The 23909-nt window shown below is 57.1% G+C and overlaps 1 long non-coding RNA gene across 3 annotated transcripts in view; it reads left to right on the forward strand.

Annotated features, from left to right (window-relative positions):
* Positions 1 to 23618, forward strand: part of LOC139233871 (uncharacterized) — a 58824-nt gene extending 35206 nt beyond the window's left edge. For all 3 annotated transcript variants that reach the window (XR_011588234.1, XR_011588242.1, XR_011588237.1), the window contains 2 exons: positions 22462 to 22620; positions 22898 to 23618. This is a non-coding gene — a long non-coding RNA (uncharacterized lncRNA). The remainder of the gene's footprint in view (positions 1 to 22461; positions 22621 to 22897) is intronic.
* The last annotated feature ends 291 nt before the right edge of the window (positions 23619 to 23909 follow it).

Consider the following 23909-nt stretch of genomic DNA (forward strand, 5'->3'; position numbering starts at 1 on the left):
GTGAACGTGTACGCCCCTCAGCCCAGCCCGCAGCAAACGCGCTTCTTTGAAGAGGTGTCCGCTCTTCTTGGCTCCGTCGACGTCGGCGACTGCATTGTCCTCGGGGGGGATTTTAACTGCACCCTCGAGGCGAGGGACCGCTCCGGTGCCCCGCAGTGCATGACGGCGATGGAGAAGTTGAGGGACCTGGTCGGGTCCTTCGACTTGGTGGACGTCTGGCGAAATCTCCACCCCGACTCCACCGCCTTTACGTGTCTCGGGCGCACGTTTCCTGCGTCCCGGTGGCCTCCATGCGGCCGGTGCCGTGTTCGGACCACCACCTGGTGTGGGCGGAGCTCGCTTCGCTCCGCGCGAGGACGGGGTCCGCGTACTGGCATTTTAACAACCGGCTGCTGGAGGACGTGCGGTTCCAGGATTCGTTCCGTCGTTTCTGGGCCGACTGGAGAAGGAAGCAGGGGGGCTTCCCCTCCTTGAGGCTATGGTGCGACGTGGGCAAGGCTCACGTCCGCGTCTTCTGTCAAGAGTACGCGAGGGGGTCGACCAAGAGGCGGGCGGCCAGGGTCGGGCGCCTAGAAAAAGAGGTGCTCGACCTGGAGTCCCGTCTCGGTCAAGTAGTTGGGGACCCGGCCCTGCGGACGGTGTACGAAGTGAAGAAGGCCGCGCTGAAGGACCTGCAGCTCGTCGGGTCCCGAGGCGCGTTCGTGAGGTCGCGGATCCGGTTCCTGCGGGATCTGGACCGCGGCTCCCCCTTCTTCTACTCACTGGAAAAAAGACAGAGTGTCTGTAAGCAGCTCTTGACGCTGCTGGCCGACGACGGCTCTCTCGTCTCGGATCCGGAGGGCGTCAACAACAGGGCCCGTGAATATTACGGGGCCCTGTTCTCTCCGGATCCGTCCAGCGAGGAAGCGCGTAGAGTTTTGTGGGAGGACCTGCCGAAAGTCAGCCCGGAGGGCGGTGAAAATTTGGAAGCTCCGCTAAGCCTGGCGGAGCTGACCGGTGCCCTCGACCGGCTCTCGAGGGGAAAAACCCCGGGGCTGGACGGGCTGACCGTGGAGTTTCACAGGGCGTTCTGGGACGTCCTGGGGAGCAACTACGCGCAGGTCCTGGGGGAAAGTCTGGCGACTGGGGAGATGCCCCTCTCTTGGCGCAGGGCAGTCATCGTCCTGCTGCCTAAGAAGGGCGATCTCCGCCTCCTTAAGAACTGGCGCCCGGTCTCCCTCCTCAGCACGGACTACAAAATCTTCGCCAGGGCGATGTCTGCTCGCCTTGGTGCCGTGCTGGACCACATGATCCACCCCGACCAGTCCTACACGGTCCCAGGCCGGACAATCCACGACAACATCCATCTGGTCCGGGACCTCATCCATCATTCCCAGGAGGCTGGTCTGTCGGTCGCCTTCTTATCTCTCGACCAAGAGAAGGCGTTCGACAGGGTGGATCACGACTATCTGCTCGGAACTCTGCGCGCTTTCGGGTTCGGGACGCATTTCGTCGCCCGGATCCGACTTTTGTACGCCGCCGCGGAGTGTCTGATTAAGGTTAACGGGTCCTTGACGGCACCCCTTCGCTTTAGGAGAGGGGTGCGCCAGGGATGCCCCATGTCCGGCCAGTTATATGCCATCTGCGTGGAGCCTTTCCTGCGCCTCTTGCGGACGAGGTTGACGGGACTGGCTCTGCAAGGGACGGGCGTGGAGGTCGTCCTCTCGGCTTACGCCGATGACGTGCTCCTCGCGGTAGAGGATCCCGCTGACCTGCGGAGGATGCGTGAGTGCCAAGAGATTTACTCGGCCGCATCCTCCGCCAGAATCAACTGGGAGAAATGTTCCGGACTCCTGGTGGGTCAGTGGCGGGTGGACTCCCTGCCGGAGGAGCTCAGGCCTTTTGCCTGGAACACGACCCATCTCCTCTATCTGGGAGTCTACCTTAGCCCCGACGAGGGAGCCTGGCCGGCGAACTGGCAGGAGCTGGAGGCCAAGGTCGCCGCTCGCCTAGGGCGCTGGACAGGACTGCTCCGAGTGCTGTCCTACAGGGGTCGAGCGCTCGTCATAAACCAGCTGGTGGCCGCAATGTTGTGGTACCGGCTGGTCACTTTGACCCCTCTCCCTGCGTTTGTCGCCAAGATACAGAAGAAGCTGGTGGACTTCTTCTGGAACAACAGGAAGCACTGGGTCTCTACTGCGGTCTTGAGTCTCCCGCTTGAGGAGGGCGGTCAGTCGTTGGTGTGCGTCAGCGCCCAGCTCGCGACTTTCCGTCTTCAGACCCTGCAGAGATACCTTTACGTCGGGCCCCCTCCTAGGTGGTGCGCTCTGGCGACGTATTTCTTCCGCCAGCAGCGCGACCTCAACTACGACACGCAGCTCCTGTTTGTGAACTTCGGGGGTGTCAGGATCGCCCTCCGGGAGCTGCCTGTCTTTTACAGGGACCTCATCAGGGTCTGGAACAAAGTCTCCACCAAGCGCAGCTCTCCGCCGGCTGGAGTGGCGGCCGTCCTGCAGGAACCGCTGCTCGGGAATCCGTACCTCCACGACCGAGGTTTTATGTGGCGGTCGGAAGAGAGGGCTGTGGCTGGTGAGGTGACAAGGGTCAGGGACCTGCTCGATGGCGGAGGAGCGAGCTGGATGGCGCCAGGCATGCTGGCGCGGCGCCTAAATTCAGCCGACGTCCGCCACGCGGCCGAAGCCATCGAGTCGCTAAAAACAGCTTTGGGCCCTGACTCTGTTAGGTGCATCGAGGAGGCTCAAGCATGTGGGGAGATCCTGTCCGAACTGACCCCCGTCCGGACGGAATTCCTCATTGGCGCCAAATCCCGGAACCTCCCTCGGGGGCCGGCGCCTCACAACTTGAGCCGCCTCGGGGAAATCCCCTCCATGCCTTTCAGTTCCGCGCGGAGGGGTTTCCTGTACGGGCTGCTCCTGCACACTCTCAACTTTGCCATCCTCGCCAGCCGTCCGGACACGCCATGGCGTACCATCTTGCCGTCCGGAGGAGGCGGGGGTCCCCGATGGAGGGCACTCTATGCGGGAGTCCTCCCACTATTCATCGGGGACTTGGCCTGGAGGGTGGTGCACGGAGCAGTGCTGTGCAACAAATTTTTAAGCCGGTTCACGGACTCCCAGGCCGCCTGCAATTTCTGCGGTCTGGAGGAGTCCGTGTTCCATGTTTTTACTGAGTGCACGAGGTTGCAGCCCCTGTTCCATTATCTAAAGGGGCTGCTCCTGAAATTCTGGCTGCACTTCAGTCCCACTCTCCTGATCTTTGGGCACTCTGTGCAGAGGGGAGCGGGTAGGTCCGAGGGCCTCCTCGTAGGACTGCTCCTGGGCACGGCCAAGGGTGCCATCAGCCGGTCCAGGCAGCGGGCGGTCGAGGGGGTCGTTCAATCTGACTGCCTGCCTCTCTTCCGCTCTTACATCCGGTCCAGGGTGTCCTTGGAGATGGAGCACGCGGTGTCCACCGGTACGCTCGCGGCCTTCCGCGAGAGGTGGGCACCGGAGGGACTGGAGTGCATCATCACGCCCGGCAACCAAATTTTAATTTGATTTTACGTTTTAAAGTTTAATTTGTTTCAATTGCCGGTGCTTTTAGTGTCCCCCTCCCCTTTTATAGGGGGCACTGGAAAAAATGTGATTTTAGCGCCCCAAAAAAAAAACAAAAAAAAAAGAGAAAAACACAAACAAAAACACAAAAAAGATAAAAAGGGCCTTGTAAATGTCTGCTGTGTCATCCAGGGCGGGTGGCATGGTTTAATGTTTTATGTTTTACAGGTAGACTCTAAAAGAGTTTCATGCACCAATGGTGGAGCAGTGGAGGCGTGTCCTATTCAGTTGGCTGAGTGAGCAGTGAGGAGAGCAGCTCCTGTTGCAGCTCCTGGCTGGGCCCGTGAATCAGCCCAGGAAGAGAAGGAAGGAAGGGGCTTCACCACCAACTTTCACCCAGAGGGAGAGGAAGAAAGCAGAAAACTTTGAACAACTTTTACCATTTCTACAAAGAGTTGGAGAGAGGGGGAAAGACCAACAACAACATCCAGTGTGGAAGGAGGGAGACTCTACCATTCTACAGGTGGGTGTGGGTGCATTTCCCTAAAAGACTTTGCTGTATTGGTGGGGGGAGGAAAGAAGACCACTGATGGCCGGAACATCGTGGGGGGTGTGTGTGTGTGGAAGTGTGTGTGGGGGCCTTGCTTACAACTAGGCCCCACACACAATTGAAACACCCCTCCCCCATTGCCTTGCCTGGGATAGCTGGAGCTACCTGGCTGAAGATTCTTTAATCACCCTTTTGAACATCGTCGGGAGTATGTGCCTGGTATGCTCTAGCTGCACCAGGTGAAGACATCTTCTCCCCCCACCCGAAGACCACCCCAAAGACTGTGCTTTGTTTTGTTTTTTGCCATCTGGGGAGTGCACCCACCCATTGCTGTGAGGGGAGACCTGCCCTCGCAGCCTCCCTCTTTCCCGCACCCCCCTTTCTCTATCTCTCTCTCTCTGTCTCTCCCCTCTCTCTCTGAGAGCCCTTTCCTCCAAATTTAAAAAAAAAACAAAAAAATAAAACAACTGAGCAGAGGGAGCAAGGCCCCTCCCCAATTGCCAACTAGGGGAGAGGTGTGCCTCGTTAAGAGCTCCTCTGCTCAGTCTTATCAAACGAGGCCAATCAAGACCATTAAGGCCTGTGACTTTGGGGTGGGTGTAGCCCTTAAAGGGACCCCGTGATGGCGACCCCATCCACGCCGGTGGCAGGGCCAGCAAGGACATATGCGCAGGTGGCAACCGCTTCCACGGCACCTCCTGCGCCACCCGCTGCCCTGACACCATTCAGACTTATAACCAGGAAACACGGGGTCAAGAGCTACACTCACCCCACAATGAGCATCGAGGAGTGCGTGCGGGCGATGGCTGGGGTAGTCGGCCCCTCGGCCATTGTCGCAGCCTCCAAGATGTCTGGGAAGGTCCGTGTTCTTCCTGGGGTCGGAGCGGGCGGTGTCCCTGGCCCTCGAAAAGGGGCTCACGGTGGGCGGGACGTTCCTGCCGGTGGACCCTCTCGAGGCCACCACGCAGAGGGTCATCATTTCAAATGTCCCGCCCTTTGTTCCCGCTGAGCTCCTCCTCCCTCACCTACACCAACTGGGGGAGGTAAGGTCGGGGATCAACCCCATACCGCTCGGCCTCAGGGAGAGCAGCCTGCGCCACGTGTTCTCCTTCCGCCGCCAGCTCTTTGTCCGGCTGGCGCGGGAAGAGACGACAGAAGGGCATTTTAATGTGGTGCACGAGGGGACTGCCTACAGCGTCTTCTGGACGTCGGACGGCGTGCGGTGCCATGCCTGTAGGGAGGTGGGGCATGTTCGTAAGAACTGCCCCGCCTCCAAGGCCGCCAAACCACCGAGGGCGGCCAAGGCTGGCGCCGCCGCCACCCCTCCCCCTAGTTACGTCCGCGTGCCGGGAGCCGTAGGTGCGCGGGCATCGTCGGAGGCCTTTGTTTTCATGGCCTCCGGCGGGGTGGAGGGAGAGCGTCCGACCGGAAAGAAGACGTGGAACAAGGCGAAACATCTAGAGGCGGGTCCCCTCAGTGCGCCAGAAAGTTTGACCACCGCGCTCGGCCCAACCCAGTCACCGGCGAGCGCGGGGTGCCCTGAGCCCGTGCCCGAGCCCTTGAACAACACGGCAGAGGGGCCCGGGCGCGGGCAAGAAAAGGAAAGGGGGGGGCGGAGCGGGAGGCCTCGGCAGACATGGAGGTCTCCCTGCCTTCGCGCACCCCCAGGAACAAAAAGAGGCACCGCCCCAATGAGGCGGAGGGGGAACAACATCCCTCCGCGGAGGAGGCGGTGCCCGCCGCGTGTCCCGCGTCCCCCACCGGCGCCCCCAAATTGCGCTGCAGGCGCGAGGAGTCTGTCCCCGGGGAGGGTGAGGCAGTTGAGGCTGCCCAGCCGCTGCCTCCTGGGGATGGCGTGGAAGATCTGCCTGTCGTGGGGGGCGTGGGGCCAGCGGAAGAATGCGTAGCCGCCGGGCCGGGCGTCCCGGGGACTGAGGCAGGCGGGGCCGAAAAGGCCGAACCTGAGCCCGCCCAGCCAATACCCAACTTCCCCCGGGATTTGCTCGGCCCGGAAGAAACGGCAATGAATGATTTTAACGAGTCTGTACACGCTGGGCTGGGGGGTGGCGGCGGGGAGGGGGAAGAACAACAACCCTTGCCCCTACTTTGGAGCTGAGGGACTTGGTGGACCTGGAGAACTTCCTAAACCAGGTCTCTCCGTGTTCCCCGGCTCCTGGGGCGGAGGAGGAACCCCTTCCGCTGTCGCTTCCCGACCCAGCACCAATTTTAAAAGAGCCCAGTGGGGACTCCTCTGCCGACGATCCTGGGGGTGGGATCGGGGCAGAGCCAGGGCCAGATGGAGCGGCCGGGCCGTTTGCCGTACCTCGTGCGGTCGATGGGCCGGCTGCTAGCGGCAACCTCCCGGAGGGGGACGGGGACTCAGTGGAGGACGCGGGTGAAGATCTCGAGTCCATCGCCAGTGAGGCCCCTCCTCATTCCCGTAGAGGAAGTCCGGGACTTTTTGATCCAGTGCCAGGGTCGCCGCGACCAAGCCCGTCTGGCCCTGGAAAGATGGTCCGAGCCGGGGCTGCTCGTCGCTTCCGTCCGCGTCGCCGCTAAAACCATGGCCGCGGGCGGGCCCTTATCAAGGGCGCAAGGCCTTGAGCTGCGCCGGCTCAAAAAGTTCCTCGCTGGGCTGCTGAAGGTGTGGAGGTCAACAAACGACTCCACTCCGCCCCCCCACAATAGGTTAGGTAGAGGTTGCACTATGCTCTAGTCATGAAGATAACCATAGCCAGCCTCAACATCAACGGCAGCAGAGAGGCACGCCGTCGATTTGACAATTTTTCGCTCCTGCGGGAGGGGAAATATGCGGTGTGCTTCCTGCAAGAAACCCACACCGTTCCGGGAGACGAAGCCACGTGGCTCCTACAATGGCAAGGAGAGGTCCGCATGAGCCACCTCACCGCCACTTCTAGTGGGGTGGCCATCTTGCTGGGCCCGCATTTTCAGCCGGAGATCTTGGGGGTCAAGGAGCCCGTGCCAGGCCGCTTGCTGCACGTAACGGTTCGCCTGGGGGACGTGCCGCTCCATCTCGTGAACGTGTACGCCCCTCAGCCCGGCCCGCAGCAAACGCGCTTCTTTGAGGAGGTGTCCGCTCTTCTTGGCTCCGTCGACGTCGGCGACAGTATTGTCCTCGGGGGGGATTTTAACTGCACCCTCGAGGCGAGGGACCGCTCCGGTGCCCCGCAGTGCATGACGGCGATGGAGAAGTTGAGGGACCTGGTCGGGTCCTTCGACTTGGTGGACGTCTGGCGAAATCTCCACCCCGACTCCAGCGCCTTTACTTGGGTACGTCTCGGGCGTACGTTTCCTGCATCCCGGCGGCCTCCATGCGGCCGGTGCCGTGTTCGGACCACCACCTGGTGTGGGCGGAGCTCGCTTCGCTCCGCGCGAGGACGGGGTCCGCGTACTGGCATTTTAACAACCGGCTGCTGGAGGACGTGCGGTTCCAGGACTCGTTCCGTCGATTCTGGTCCGACTGGAGAAGGAAGCAGGGGGGCATCCCCTCCTTGAGGCTATGGTGGGACGTGGGCAAGGCTCACGTCCGCGTCTTCTGTCAAGAGTACGCGAGGGGGTCGACCAAGAGGCGGGCGGCCAGGGTCGGGCGCCTAGAAAAAGAGGTGCTCGACCTGGAGTCCCGTCTCGGTCAAGTCGTTAGGTGCCCGGCCCTGCGGACGGTGTACGAAGCGAAGAAGGCCGCGCTGAAGGACCTGCAGCTCGTCGGGTCCCGAGGCGCGTTCGTGAGGTCGCGGATCCGGTTCCTGCGGGATCTGGACCGCGGCACCCCCTTCTTCTACTCGCTGCAAAAAAAGGCAGAGTGTCTGTAAGCAGCTCTTGACGCTGCTGGCCGACGACGGCTCTCTCGTCTCGGATCCGGAGGGCGTCAACAACAGGGCTCGTGAATATTACGGGGCTCTGTTCTCTCCGGATCCGTCCAGCGAGGAAGCGCGTAGAGTTTTGTGGGAGGACCTGCCGAAGGTCAGCTCGGGGGGCGCCGAAAATCTGGAAGCTCCGCTAAGCCTAGCGGAGCTGACCGGTGCCCTCGACCGGTTCTCGAGGAGAAAATCCCCGGGGCTGGACGGGCTGACCGTGGAGTTCCACAGGGCGTTCTGGGACGTCCTGGGGAGCGACTACGCGCGGGTCCTGGGGGATAGTCTGGCGACCGGGGAGATGCCCCTCTCTTGGCGCAGGGCAGTCATCGTCCTGCTGCCTAAGAAGGGCGATCTCCGCCTCCTCCCTCTTCAGCACGGACTACAAAATCTTCGCCAGGGCGATGTCTGCTCGCCTTGGTGCCGTGCTGGACCACATGATCCACCCCGACCAGTCCTACACGGTCCCGGGCCGGACAATCCACGACAACATCCATCTGGTCCGGGACCTCATCCATCATTCCCAGGAGGCTGGTCTGTCGGTCGCCTTCATATCTCTCGACCAAGAGAAGGCGTTCGACAGGGTGGATCACGACTATCTGCTCGGAACTCTGTGCGCTTTCGGGTTCGGGACGCATTTCGTCGCCCGGATCCGACTTTTGTACGCCGCCGCGGAGTGTCTGATTAAGGTTAATGGGTCCTTGACGGCGCCCTTCGCTTTAGGAGAGGGGTGCGCCAGGGATGCCCCATGTCCGGCCAGTGATACGCCGTCTGCGTGGAGCCTTTCCTGCGCCTCCTGCGGACGAGGTTGACGGAACTGGCTCTGCAAGGGCCGGGCGTGGAGGTCGTCCTCTCGGCTTACGCCGATGACGTGCTCCTCGCGGTAGAGGATCCCGCTGACCTGCGGAGGATGCGTGAGTGGCAGGAGATTTACTCGGCCGCGTCCTCCGCCAGGATCAACTGGGAGAAATGTTCCGGACTCCTGGTGGGTCAGTGGCGGGTGGACTCCCTGCCGGAGGAGCTCAGGCCTTTTGCCTGGAGCATGACCCATCTCCTCTATCTGGGAGTCTACCTTAGCCCCGACGAGGAAGCCTGGCCGGCGAACTGGCAGGAGCTGGAGGCCAAGGTCGCCGCTCGCCTGGGGCGCTGGACAGGACTGCTCCGAGTGCTGTCCTACAGGGGTCGAGCGCTAGTCATAAACCAGCTGGTGGCCGCCATGTTGTGGTACCGGCTGGTCAATTTGACCCCTCCCTGCGTTTGTCGCCAAGATACAGAAGAAGCTGGTGGACTTCTTCTGGAACAACAGAAGCACTGGGTTTCTGCAGCGGTCTTGAGGCTCCCGCTTGGGGAGGGCGGTCAGTCATTGGTGTGCATCAGCACCCAGCTCGCGACTTTCCGTCTTCAGACCCTGCAGAGATACCTTTACGTCGGGCCCCCTCCTAGGTGGCGTGCTCTGGCGACGTATTTCTTCCGCCAGCAGCACGGCCTCAACTACGACACGCAGCTCCTGTTTGTGAACTTGGGGGGTGTCAGGACCACCCTCCGCAGCTGCCTGTCTTTTACAAGGAACTCATCAGGGTCTGGAACAAAGTCTCCACCAAGCGCAGCTCTCCACCGGCTGGAGTGGCGGCCGTCCTGCAGGAGCCGCTGCTCGGGAATCCGTACCACCGAGGTTTTTTGTGGCGGTCGGACAAGAGGGCTGTGGCTGGTGAGGTGACCAGGGTCAGGGGCCTGCTCGATGGCGGAGGAGCGAGCTGGATGGCGCCAGGCACGCTGGCATGGCGCCTAAATTCTGCTAACGTCCGCCACACGGCCGATGCCATCGAGTCGCTAAAAAGAGCTCTGGGCCCCGATTCCGTTAGGTGCATCGAGGAGGCTCAAGCACGTGGGGAGATCCCGTCCGAACTGACCCCCGTCCGGACGGAATTCCTCATCGGCGCCAAACCCCGGAACCTCCCTCGGGGGCCGGCGCCTCACAACTTGAGCCGCCTCGGGGAAATCCCCTCCGTGCCTTTCAGTTCCGCGCGGAGGGGTTTCCTGTACGGGCTGCTCCTGCACACCCTCAACTTTGCCATCCTCGCCTGCTGTCCAGACACGGCATGGCGTACCATCTTGCCGTCCGGAGGAGGCGGGGGTCCCCGATGGAGGGCACTCTACGCAGGGGTCCTCCCACTATTTGTCGGGGACTTGGCCTGGAGGGTGGTGCACGGAGCAGTGCCGTGCAATAAATTTTAAAGCCGGTTCACGGACTCCCAGGCCGCCTGCAATTTCTGCGGTCTGGAGAAGTCCGTGTTCCATGTTTTTATTGAGTGCACGAGGTTGCAGCCCCTGTTCCATTATTTGAAGGGGCTGCTTCTGAAATTCTGGCTGCACTTCAGTCCCACTCTCCTGATCTTTGGGCACCCTGTGCGGAGGGGAGCGGGTAGGTCCGAGGGCCTCCTCGTAGGACTGTTCCTGGGCACGGCCAAGGGTGCCATCAGCCGGTCCAGGCAGCGGGCGGTCGAGGGGTCGTTCAACCTGACTGCCTGCCTCTCTTCCGCTCTTACATCCGGTCCAGGGTGTCCTTGGAGATGGAGCACGCGGTGTCCACCGGTACGCTCGCGGCCTTCCGCGAGAGGTGGGCACCGGAGGGACTGGAGTGCATCATCACGCCCGGCAACCAAATTTTAATTTGATTTTACGTTTTAAAGTTTAATTTGTTTTAATTGCCGGTGCTTTTAGTGTCCCCCTCCCCTTTTATAGGGGGCACTTGGAGAAAAATTCAATTCTGTGCCAAAAATAAAAGGCATTGTAAATGTTGGTGTTTCCCCCAGATCGGGGGGCACGGTTTAATGTTTTTCCATTAACTCCCTAAAAGAGTTTCATGCACCAATGGTGGAGCAGTGGAGGCATGTCCTGCTCAGTTGGCTGAGTGAGCAGTGAGAGAAGGAGCTATCAACTTTTGCTCCTGCCTTGGAAGGCCTTGAGAGCCCTGAGACCAGCACAGAAAGAGGAGGAAAGGGTTAGCTTGCTACCCATTCAACATCCGGAGGGAGAGGTGGAGAGCTGAACAATTATCATTTATTACAACTACAGAGAGTTGGAGAGAGGGGAAAAGAACAACCTGAGGAAACACCATCCAGTGTGGAAGGAGGGAGAATCATTTCTACATCTTCGACAGGTGGGTGTGTTTTGGTGCATTCCCCAATAGACTTTGTTGTATCGGTGGGGGGAGGAAAGAAGACCACTGATGGCCGGAACATCGCGGGGGATGTGTGTGTGTGGAAGTGTGTGGGGGGGTCTTGCCTACAGCTAGGCCCCACACACAATTGAAACACCCCTCCCCCATTGCCTAGCCTGGGATAGCTGGAGCTACCTGGCTGAAGAATATTTAATCACCTATTGAACATCGTTGGGAGTGTGTGCCTGGGTGGCTCTCGCTGCCCCAGGTGAAGACATCTTCTCCCCTCCACCCGAAGACCACTCCAAAGACTGTGCTTTGTTTTGTTTTTTGCCATCTGGGGAGTGCACCCACCCATTGCTGTGAGGGGAGACCTGCCCTCGCAGCCTCCCTCTTTCCCACACCCCATTTTTCTATCTCTCTCGCTCTGTCTCTCCCCTCTCTCTCTGAGAGCCCTTCCTCCTAATTTAAAAAAAAACAAAACAATTAAGACACTGAGCAGAGGGAACAAGGCCCCTCCCCAATCGTTAACTAGGGTGTGGTGTGCCTCTTTCAGAGCTCCCTCTGCTCAAAACACAAACGAGGCCAATAAAGACCATAAGGCCTGTGACTTTGGGGTGGGTGTGGCCCTTAAAGGGACCCCGTGATGGCGACCCCATCCACGCCGGTGGCAGGGCCAGCAAGGTCATATGCGCAGGCGGTGTCCACATCCACGGCACCTCCTGCGCCACCTGCTGCCCTGCCACCATTCAGACTCATAACTAAGAAACACGGGGTCAAGAGCTACACTCACCCGACAATGAGCATTGAGGAGTGCGTGCGGGCGATGGCTGGGGTAGTCGGCCCCTCGGCCATTGTCGCGGCCTCCAAGATGTCTGGGAAGGCCGTGTTCTTCCTGGGGTCGGAGCGGGCGGTGTCCCTGGCCCTCGAAAAGGGGCTCACGGTGGGCGGGACATTCCTGCCGGTGGACCCTCTCGAGGCCACCGCGCAGAGGGTCATCGTTTCAAACGTCCCGCCATTTGTTCCCGCTGAGCTCCTCCTCCCTCACCTACACCAACTGGGGGAGGTAAGGTCGGGGATCAACCCCATACCGCTCGGCCTCAGGGAGAACAGCCTGCGCCACGTGTTCTCCTTCCGCCGCCAGCTCTTTGGTGCACGAGGGGACTGCCTACCGTGTCTTCTGGACGTCGGACGGCGTGCGGTGCCATGCCTGCAGAGAGGTGGGGCACGTTCGTAAGAACTGCCCCGCCTCCAAGGCCGCCAAACCACCGAAGACGGCCAAGGCTGGCGCCGCCGCCACCCCTCCCCCTAGTTGCGTCCGCGTGCCGGGAGCCGTAGGTGCGCGGGCATCGTCGGGGGGTCGTTGCTTTCACGGCCTCTGGCGGGGGGGAGGGAGAGAGTCCGATCGGAAGGAAGGCGCGGGAGAGGGCGAAACATCTCGAGGCGGGTCTCATCGGTGCGCCAGACAGCTTGAACACCGCGCTCAGCCCAACCCAGTCACCGGCGAGCGCGGGGTGCCCTGAGTCCGTGTCCAAGCCCTTGACCAATACCGCAGAGGGGCTCGGGCGCGAGCAAGAAAAGGAAAAGGGGGGAGCGGAGCGGGAGGCCTCGGCAGACATGGGGGTCTCCCTGCCTCCGCGCGCCCCCAGGAACAAAAGGAGGCGCCGCTCCGATGAGGCGGAGGGGGAACAACATCCCTCCGTGGAGGAGTCGGTGCCCGCCGCGTGTCCCGCGTCCCCCACCAGCGCCCCCAAGCTGCGCTGTAGGCGGGAGGAGTCTGTCCCCGGGGAGGGTGAGACAGTCGAGTCTGCACAGCCTCTGCCTCCCGGGGATGGCGTGGAAGATCTGCCTGTCGTGGGGGGCGTGGGGCCCGCGGAGGAATGCTTTGCCGCCGGGCTGGGCGTCCCGGGGACTGAGGCGGGTGGGGCCGAAAAGGCCGAACCTGAGCCCGCCCAGCTATTAATCAACTTCCCCCGGGACTCGCTCGACCCGGCAGAAACTGGAATTAATAATTATAACGACACTGTACATGCTGGGCCGGAGGGTGGCAGCGGAGAGGGGGAGGAACACCCACCCTCGCCCCCTACTTTGGAGCTGGGGCACTTGGAGGGCCTGGGGGATTTCCTATGGCCGGGTCTCTCCTTGTTCCCCGGTTCCGGGGGCGGAGGGGGAACCCCTTCCGCTGTCGTTTCCCGACCCAGCACCATTTTTAAAAGAGCCCAGTGGGGACTCCTCTGCCGACGATCCTGGGGGTGGGATCGGGGCAGAGCCAGGGCTGGTTGGAGCGGCTGGGTCATTTGCCATACCTTGTGCGGTCAATGGGCCGGCTGCTGGCGGCCACCTCCCCGGAGGAGGACGGGGACTTGGTGGGGGACGCGGGAGAAGAACTAGAGACCACTGCCAGTGAGGCGGTGGATCTGCTCACGGCCGCCGCTGAGACCCTCCTCATTCCTGCAAAGGAACTCCGGGACTTTTTGGCCCAGAGCCGGGGTCGCTGCAACCAAGACCGACTGGCCCTGGAAAAATGGTCCGAGCCAGAGCTGATCAAGGGGTCCGTCCGCGCCGCCGCTAAAACCTTGGCCGCGGGCGGGCCCTTGACAAAGGCGCAACACCTTGAGCTGCGCGAGCTCGAGGGACTCCTCGCTGGGCTGCGGAGGGAGTGGAATCCAACAAAAGACTCCGCTCCCTCCCCCACAATAGGTTAAGGTAGAGGTTGCACTATGCTTTTGCCATGAAGATAACCATAGCCAGCCTCAACATCAACGGCGGCAGAGGGGCACGCCGTAGATTTGACAATTTTTCGCTCCTGCGGGAGGGGAAATATGCGGTGTGCTTCCTGCAAGAAACCCACACCGTTCCGGGAGACGAAGCCACGTGGCTCCTGGAATGGCAAGGAGAGGTCCGCATGAGCCACCTCACCGCCATTTCTAGTGGGGTGGCCATCTTGCTGGGCCCACATTTTCAGCCGGAGATCTTGGGGGTCGAGGAGCCCGTGCCAGGCCGCTTGCTGCACGTAACGGTTCGCCTGGGGGACGTGCCGCTCCATCTCGTGAACGTGTACGCCCCTCAGCCCGGCCCGCAGCAAACGCGCTTCTTCGAAGAAGTGTCCGCTCTTCTTGGCTCCGTCGACGTCGGCGACTGCATTGTCCTCGGGGGGGATTTTAACTGCACCCTCGAGGCGAGGGACCGCTCCGGTGCCCCGCAGTGCATGACGGCGATGGAGAAGTTGAGGGACTTGGTCGGTTCCTTCGACTTGGTGGACGTCTGGCGAAATCTCCACCCCGACTCCAGCGCCTTTACTTGGGTGAGGCCTGGAGTAGAATGGTCCAGAGTCGACCGCCTTTACGTGTCTCGGGCGTACGTTTCCTGCGTCCCGGCGGCCTCCATGCGGCCGGTGCCGTGTTCGGACCACCACCTGGTGTGGGCGGAGCTCGCTTCGCTCCGCGCGAGGACGGGGTCCGCGTACTGGCATTTTAACAACCAGCTGCTGGAGGACGTGCGGTTCCAGGACTCGTTCCGTCGATTCTGGTCCGACTGGCGAAGGAAGCAGGGGGGCTTCCCCTCCTTGAGGCTATGGTGGGACGTGGGCAAGGCTCACGTCCGCGTCTGCTGTCAAGAGTACGCGAGGGGGTCGACCAAGAGGCGGGCGGCCAGAGTCGGGCGCCTAGAAAAAGAGGTGCTCGACCTGGAGTCCCGTCTCGGTCAAGTAGTTGGGGACCCGGCCCTGCGGACGGTGTACGAAGCGAAGAAGGCCGCGCTGAAGGACCTGCAGCTCGTCGGGTCCCGAGGCGCGTTCGTGAGGTCGCGGATCCGGTTCCTGCGGGATCTGGACCGCGGCTCCCCCTTCTTCGACTCACTGGAAAAAAGACAGAGTGTCTGTAAGCAGCTCTTGACGCTGCTGGCCGACGACAGCTCTCTCGTCTCGGATCCGGAGGGCGTCAACAACAGGGCCCGTGTATATTACGGGGCTCTGTTCTCTCCGGATCCGTCCAGCGAGGAAGCGCGTAGAGTTTTGTGGGAGGACCTGCCGAAAGTCAGCCCGGAGGCCGGTGAAAATTTGGAAGCTCCGCTAAGCCTGGCGGATCTGACCGGTGCCCTCGACCGGCTCTCGAGGGGAAAATCCCCGGGGCTGGACGGGCTGACCGTGGAGTTCCACAGGGCATTCTGGGACGTCCTGGAGAGCGACTATGCGCGGGTCCTGGGGGAAAGTCTGGCGACCGGGGAGATGCCCCTCTCTTGGCGCAGGGCAGTCATCGTCCTGCTGCCTAAGAAGGGCGATCTCCGCCTCCTTAAGAACTGGCGCCCGGTCTCCCTCCTCAGCACGGACTACAAAATCTTCGCCAGGGCGATGTCTGCTCGCCTTGGTGCCGTGCTGGACCACATGATCCACCCCGACCAGTCCTACACGGTCCCGGGCCGGACAATCCACGACAACATCCATCTGGTCCGGGACCTCATCCATCATTCCCAGGAGGCTGGTCTGTCGGTCACCTTCCTATCTCTCGACCAAGAGAAGGCATTCGACAGGGTGGATCACGACTATCTGCTCGGAACACTGCGCGCTTTCGGGTTCGGGACGCATTTCATCGCCCGGATCCGACTTTTGTCCGCCGCCGCGGAGTGTCTGATTAAGGTTAACGGGTCCTTGACGGCGCCCCTTCGCTTTAGGAGAGGGGTGCGCCAGGGATGCCCCATGTCCGGCCAGTTATATGCCATCTGCGTGGAGCCTTTCCTGTGCCTCTTGCGGACGAGGTTGACGGGACTGGCTCTGCAAGGGCCGGGCGTGGAGGTCGTCCTCTCGGCTTACGCCGATGACGTGCTCCTCGCGGTAGAGGATCCCGCTGACCTGCGGAGGATGCGTGAGTGCCAGGAGATTTACTCGGCCGCATCCTCCGCCAGAATCAACTGGGAGAAATGTTCCGGACTCCTGGTGGGTCAGTGGCGGGTGGACTCCCTGCCGGAGGAGCTCAGGCCTTTTGCCTGGAGCACGACCCATCTCCTCTATCTGGGAGTCTACCTTAGCCCCGACGAGGGAGCCTGGACGGCGAACTGGCAGGAGCTGGAGGCCAAGGTCGCCGCTCGCCTAGGGCGCTGGACAGGACTGCTCCGAGTGCTGTCCTACAGGGGTCGAGCGCTAGTCATAAACCAGCTGGTGGCCGCAATGTTGTGGTACCGGCTGGTCACTTTGACCCCTCCCCCTGCGTTTGTCGCCAAGATACAGAAGAAGCTGGTGGACTTCTTCTGGAACAACAGGAAGCACTGGGTCTCTGCCGCAGTCTTGAGTCTCCCGCTTGAGGAGGGCGGTCAGTCGTTGGTGTGCGTCAGCGCCCAGCTCGTGACTTTCCGTCTTCAGACCCTGCAGAGATACCTTTACGTCGAGCCCCCTCCTAGGTGGTGTGCTCTGGTGAGGTATTTCTTCCGCCAGCAGCGCGACCTCAATTACGACACGCAGCTCCTGTTTGTGAACTTGTGGGGTGCCAGGACTGCCCTCCGGGAGCTGCCTGTCTTTTACAAGGAACTCATCAGGGTCTGGAACAAAGTCTCCACCAAGCGCAGCTCTCCGCCGGCTGGAGTGGCGGCTGTCCTGCAGGAGCCGCTGCTCGGGAATCCGTACCTCCACGACCGAGGTTTTATGTGGCGGTCGGAAGAGAAGGCTGTGGCTGGTGAGGTGACCAGGGTCAGGGACCTGCTCGATGGCGGAGGAGCGGGCTGGATGGCGCCAGGCACGCTGGCGCGGCGCCTAAATTCAGCAGACGTCCGCCGCGCGGCCGAAGCCATCGAGTCGCTAAAAACAGCTTTGGGCCCTGACTCTGTTAGGTGCATCGAGGAGGCTCAAGCACGTGGGGAGATCCCGTCCGAACTGATCCCCGTCCGGACGGAATTCCTCATTGGCGCCAAACCCCGGAACCTCCCTCGGGGGCCGGCGCCTCACAACTTGAGCTGCCTCGGGGAAATCCCCTCCGTGCCTTTCAGTTCCGCGCGGAGGAGTTTTCTTTACGGGCTGCTCCTGCACACTCTCAACTTTGCCATCCTCGCCGGCCGTCCGGACACGCCATGGCGTACCATCTTGCCATCCGGAGGAGGCGGGGGTCCCCGATGGAGGGCACTCTATGCGGGAGTCCTCCCACTATTCATCGGGGACTTGGCCTGGAGGGTGGTGCACGGAGCAGTGCCGTGCAACAAATTTTTAAACCGGTTCACGGACTCCCAGGCCGCCTGCAATTTCTGCGGTCTGGAGGAGTCCGTGTTCCATGTTTTTATTGAGTGCACGAGGTTGCAGCCCCTGTTTCATTATTTAAAGGGGCTGCTCCTGAAATTCTGGCTGCACTTCAGTCCCACTCTCCTGATCTTTGGGCACCCTGTGCGGAGGGGAGCGGGTAGGTCCGAGGGCCTCCTCGTAGGACTGCTCCTGGGCACGGCCAAGGGTGCCATCAGCCGGTCCAGGCAGCGGGCGGTCGAGGGGTCGTTCAACCTGACTGCCTGCCTCTCTTCCGCTCTTACATCCGGTCCAGGGTGTCCTTGGACATGGAGCACGCGGTGTCCACCGGTACGCTCGCGGCCTTCCGCGAGAGGTGGGCACCGGAGGGACTGGAGTGCATCATCACGCCCGGCAACCAAATTTTAATTTGATTTTACGTTTTAAAGTTTAATTTGTTTTAATTGCCGGTGCTTTTAGTGTCCCCCTCCCCTTTTATAGGGGCACTTGGAGAAAAATTCAATTCTATGCCAAAAATAAAAGGCATTGTAAATGTTGGTGTTTCCCCCAGATCGGGGGGCACGGTTTAATGTTTTTCTGTTAACTCCATAAAAGAGTTTCATGCACCAATGGTGGAGCAGTGGAGGCGTGTCCTGCTCAGTTGGCTGAGTGAGCAGTGAGAGAAGGAGCTATCAACTTTTGCTCCTGCCTTGGAAGGCCGTGAGAGCCCTGAGACCAGCATAGGAAGAGGAGGAAAGGGCTAGCTTGCTACCCATTCAACATCCGGAGGGAGAGGTGGAGAGCTGAACAATTATCATTTATTACAACTACAGAGAGTTGGAGAGAGGGGGAAAGAACAACCTGAGGAAACATGCACAAAGGTCCCTCTGCACCTCAGCATGTTGTAATTTCTGCCCATTCAAATAATATTCACTTTTACTGTTTTTTTTTCCCAAGGTGGATGGCCTCACATTTTCCGACATTGTATTCCATCTGCCAAACCTTAGCCCATTCACTTAACCTATCTAAATCTCTTTGCAGCCATTCTGTGTCCTCTACACAACCTGCTTTCCCACTAATCTTTGTGTCATCTGCAAATTTTGTTACACTACACTCTGTCCCCTCTTCCAGGTCATCTATGTATATTGTAAACAGTTGTGGTCCCAGCACCGATCCCTGTGGCACACCACTAACCACCGATTTCCAACCCGAAAAGGACCCATTTATCCCGACTCTCTGCTTTCTGTTAGCCAGCCAATTCTCTATCCATGCTAATACATTTCCTCTGACTCTGCGTGCCTTTATCTTCTGCAGTAACCTTTTGTGTGGCACCTTATCGAATGCCTTTTGGAAATCCAAATACACCACATCCATCAGAACACCTCTATCCACCATGCTCGTTGTATCCTCAAAGAATTCCAGTAAATTAGTTAAACATGATTTCCTCTTCATGAATCCATGTTGCGTCTGCTTGATTGCACTATTCCTATCTAGATGTCCCGCTATTTCTTTCTTAATGATAGTTTCAAGCATTTTCCCCACTACAGATGTTAAACTAACTGGCCTATAAGTTACCTGCCTTTTGTCTGCCCCCTTTTTTAAACAGAGGCGTTACATTAGCTGCTTTCCAATCCACTGGTACCTGCCCAGAGTCCAGAGAATTTTGGTTTTATGAAAGGGAAATCCTCTTGAAAAATCTTCTGACATTTTTGAGGATGTAACTAGTAGAGTGGACAAGGGAGAACCAGTGGATGTGATGTATTTGGACTTTCAAAAGGCTTTTGACAAGGTCCCACACAAGAGATTGGTGTGCAAAATCAAAGCACATGGTATTGGGGGTAATGTACTGACGTGGATAGAGAACTGGTTGACAGATAGGAAGCAGAGAGTCGGGAAAAACGGGTCCTTTTCAGAATGGCAGGGAGTGACTAGTGGAGTGCCGCAGGGCTCAGTGCTGGGACCCCAGCTCTTTACAATATATATTAATGATTTAGATGATGAAATTGAGTGTAAAATCTCCAAGTTTGCTGATGACGCTAAACTGGGTGGCGGTGTGAGCTGTGAGGAGGACGCTAAGAGGCTGCAGGGTGACTTGGGACAGATTAGGTGAGTGGGCAAATGCATGGCAGATGCAGTATAATGTGGATAAATTTGAGGTTATCCACTTTGGAGCACAAACACGAAGGCAGAATATTATCTGAGTGGCGGCAGATTAGGAAAAGGGGAGGTGCAACGAGACCTGGGGGTCATGGTTCATCAGTCACTGAAAGTGGGCATGCAGGTACAGCAGGCAGTGAAGAAGGCAAATGGTATGTTGGCCTTCATAGCTAGGGGATTTGAATACAAGAGCAATGAGGTCTTACTGCAGTTGTACAGGGCCTTAGTGAGGCCTCACCTGGAATATTGAGTTCAGTTTTGATCTCCTAATCTGAGGAAGGACGTTCTTGCTATTGAGGGAGTGCAGCGAAGGTTCATCAGACTGATTCTAGGGATGGCTGGACTGTCATATGAGGAGAGACTGGATCAACTGGGCCGTTATTCACTGGAGTTTCGAAGGATGAGAGGGGATCTGATAGAAACGTGTAAGATTCTGAAGGGACTGAACAGGTTAGATGCGGGAAGAATGTTCCCGATATTGGGGAAGTTCAGAACCAGGGGACATAGTCTTAGGATAAGGGGTAGGCCATTTAGGACTGAGATGAGGAGAAACTTCTTCACTCAGAAAGTTATTAACCCATGGAATTCCCTGCCACAAAGAGTTGTTGATGCCAGTACATTGGATATATTCAAGAGGTAGTTAGATATGGCCCTTACAGCTAAAGGGATCTGGCGGTATGGAGAGAAAGCAGGAAAGGGATATTGAGGGAATGATCAGCCATGATCTTATTGAATGGCGGTGCAGGCACGAAGGGCCGAATGGCCTACTCCTGGACCTATTTTCTATGTTTCTATGTTTCTTGTTCGGTTCTTCTTGTTGAGTTGCTGTAACCTCGTGTGGCAAGTTTCAAAGCCAGAGTCAAAGAGCCAAGAGTCCAACTGCTTTTCCAGAGTGTACTCGGGTCCATTTGTTCAAAAGTGTTTCCTCAGCCCAAAGGTTCCCATAGCCCAAAAGTCACCACAAAGGCCCCCAGTTATACCTGAGTACACAATTGATTTTTGATGACTGCTTTTGTGTGATTTTGGCTGGCTGATCAACTCTAATGTGATCCCTTTGTGAGAATTTTGGTGGGCTGATTGAGCATTAACATGATACAAGATTCCCAAAGGTGTTGATGGGGTTTTCGAATGGTGCTGTTCGCATGTAATCAGGTCTTGATACTGTCCATTGTATGTTTTGCTAATGCCAGGGTTCTTCTGTATAGCCATTTTCAGAACTATTAAAATTTAAATGTATCTGGGTCCCTGGTAAGTGGGCTTTTGTTAGACTGCTAATGTTTCCCTGGAGCCTGCCTCCCAGGTGGGTTAGCAGCCTTATGCAGACCCAGCATACAATTAAAAATGTCCAAACTCAATCTAAAAGGCCCTAGTTTAGTCTAAAGACACCTAATAGTGGGATATTTCTGTCCACATTTCTCCTCCAAAAGTCTAACACAGTTCCCTTTTAAATTCCAGACACATGTCCATTGAGTAGGGGGTCCCAGAATTTTGTGAATCCTACACTTCTTGCATAGAAGTTTGTACCATTGAGCATTTACCTCTAGTGTCCCCGAAAGATCTATCCTTGGCCCCCTCCTATTTCTCATCTACATGTTTCCTCTTGGCGACATCATTCAGAAACACAGCGTCAGTTTCCACCTGTTCACTGATGACACCCAGCTCTACCTCACTACCACTTCTCTCGACCCCTCCACGGTCACTAAATTGTCAGACTGCTTGTCCGACATCCACTTCTGGATGAGCAGAAATTTTTTCCAATTGAATATTGGGAAGACTGAAGCCATTGTTTATGGTTCCCGGTACAAACTCCTTTTCATAAAAACATAAGAAATAGGAACAGGAGTAGGCCATACGGCCCCTCGAGCCTGCTCCGCCATTCAATAACATCATGGCTGATCCGATCTTAGACTCAGCTCCACTTCTCTGCCCGCTCCCCATATCGTTTAAGAAACTGTGGGCTAGACTTTCCACTAGGTGGCTAAGGCCCCAAAAAATGGGCCATGTTCCAGCGATGTGGGACGTCTCGGCCTTGCTGATCGCCGGCACAAGGCCCTTTTTTTTTGCGATTTTCCACTCGGCCATACCCCGGCGATGTCAAATTGGCGATGTGAATTTTCGGCGATCTCACGATCGCCCACTGAAAGCGGAAGTCAAAGAAGAAAAAAAAGCTTCCCTAACAACGCTATTCTGCGCATTATGGGATTTTTTTTTGAGGTTGATTTTCTTTGCCGCGTTTTGAGAGGTCAAGGGTCATCACACCTGCTCAGAAGCACAGGGAGTGTCAGAGAGAGCGAGAGAGAGGAAGGAGGCTTTTGTGTTCGGTGGCAGTGAATCTTGTATTTGAACATAAAAATAACTAATCTGAAAGATCTTTGGCTTATTTTTTTGAATTTCAAATAATTATAAGTATAATTAGATTTGTGGTAACAATATTTTAATCCTGAAATATTGCAATATATAAAAAAAAAATGGAGGGAGAAAGTGAGAGGAGAAGAGCTCAACCCTTTAGCGAGGAGGCCAATGAGGCCCTCGTAAATATTGTCAGCACAAAGTGGGAGGACTTGACACAGGGTGAGCATGGGAAACCCCCCCCCCCCCGTGCATATAGGAGTATATGGGCTGAGATTGACGATGTGGTCACATCAGCATCAAACAAAGTGCGCACACCAGACCAGTGCCATAAAAGATGGAACAGCCTGCTGGCAGCAGCCAGAGTAAGTTGAAATTTATATTTAAAATCATACATATGTATTATTTAAATGATGTATGCAAATTTTAATTAGAATCTTCAATGTCATTTCGTTGTAGTATAAAATAATTAAATTATGAATTAATTTATGCACCCTAACACTAAGTTGAATCTTATATTATGAAATATTATTCATATGCAATACAATGCTAATTTTTAATCGAATATTTAAATCTGTCAGTCTTAAATGTTTATTACCAAGTCCATTAGCTTAAGCCGTGCAATGTTATCTTATCATTTACAGAAGAAGATATCTATCAGCCGTTCAGAGCAAAGGAGAATGGGCGGCGGCTCTGCTATGGTTCATATTCTCAATGAATACGAGGAGCATGCAGTCGCCTTGGTGGGGCCTGAAAGCCGTTCGGTCATGACCTGTGGTGTGGCAGAACCCACCCTGAGTCTCGTGAGTAATGGGAACTGTGCACTGTGCAATGTGTCAAACATAACTAAATACATACTAAAAATATCTTAGTTACGCATGTAATGTTATGCAATTATAATGCAATTTAATATATAATTTTGATGTACTCTTGATTTACGAATGAAGTCATGTTAGCCCTGGTGAACCCTTGTGCATATGGGGTATTGAAAAGTATTGTAATGTTTTGGGTTATTGAAATATTGAACGTATTGATATGTATTGTTATAAATTGTTTAGAAATTTCATTCGTCTTTCTAAGGTCAAGTGTCCGTCGAGTCAGTGGAGACATCCACTACTCCCGAGCCTTCAAATACCTCGCAGGAGAAAGAGGAGGAACTGCTGACTCATGTTGAGCAAGAGCAAGAGGAGGAGGAGGAAGACGACAAAATTTTTTTTGGGGGGTGGGGCAACAACCTGCGGCCATCTCTATTGAGATGGATGATGCACCGGGACCAAGCGGTGTGCAGGTGGTGACGCCAAGGCGCGTAATGTTGCAAATGCCGACCCCACGGAGGTCCGTTCAGCGGAGTTAGCAATCGCCTACCATGGAAAGCTTATTATCCCTGTATAAGGAGACGGTCGCGACCTTATCCAGGGTTTCGCGGGTTTCTCCGCAAACTGGAGCCAGTTCTCCGTGAACTGGAGCCAGTTTCCAGCAACCTGGAGCGAGTTCTGCACGAACTTCTCTAACTGGTCTTCTGAGCCAAGCACAGACTGCATGGGAGATGTTGGAGGCCATTCGACAGCAGACAGCCGCAACCAATGCCTTACGGCATGCGTTGCCGGCTGGACACAGCGCTGCACCCCAAGGTGTCGTATCAGCTTGCAGCGAGACCCCGAGTACGCAAGCGAGTACGGAGGACACAGTTCCTCCTGACTTGGAAGTGGAGCCTCAGGCTTCTGCTTCCACTCAGTCACCTCCACCACGGCAGGAAGTCTTGCCGTCCCACACTGCACAACACCTTCGTGTCGGTCTGCGTAGACCAAAACGGGCGGGTGGGGTATGAACATGGGGTGGGACAGGACCTGGAGGGAAACGTGGCTGCAGGTAGAGACGGGGGAGCGTTTTTCAAAAGTTTCAATGTTCAACTGTTTTTTCTTATTCTGTTAATTGTTAACATTTTGGGGATTTGAGGGAAGGGTGGGTTGGTGCAGGGGGTTGGAGGGAGGGTATTGTTAAATAGTTTATTGAAAGTTCTTTTTCTATCTTTGTTAATAAAAAAAAATTTTAATTCAACAAATTTTGTGCCTTCTCTCTTAGTTACATTAGT

This window comes from Pristiophorus japonicus, chromosome 1, assembly GCF_044704955.1.
Source record: "Pristiophorus japonicus isolate sPriJap1 chromosome 1, sPriJap1.hap1, whole genome shotgun sequence".
In the NCBI taxonomy this organism is placed as follows: Eukaryota; Metazoa; Chordata; class Chondrichthyes; family Pristiophoridae; genus Pristiophorus; species Pristiophorus japonicus.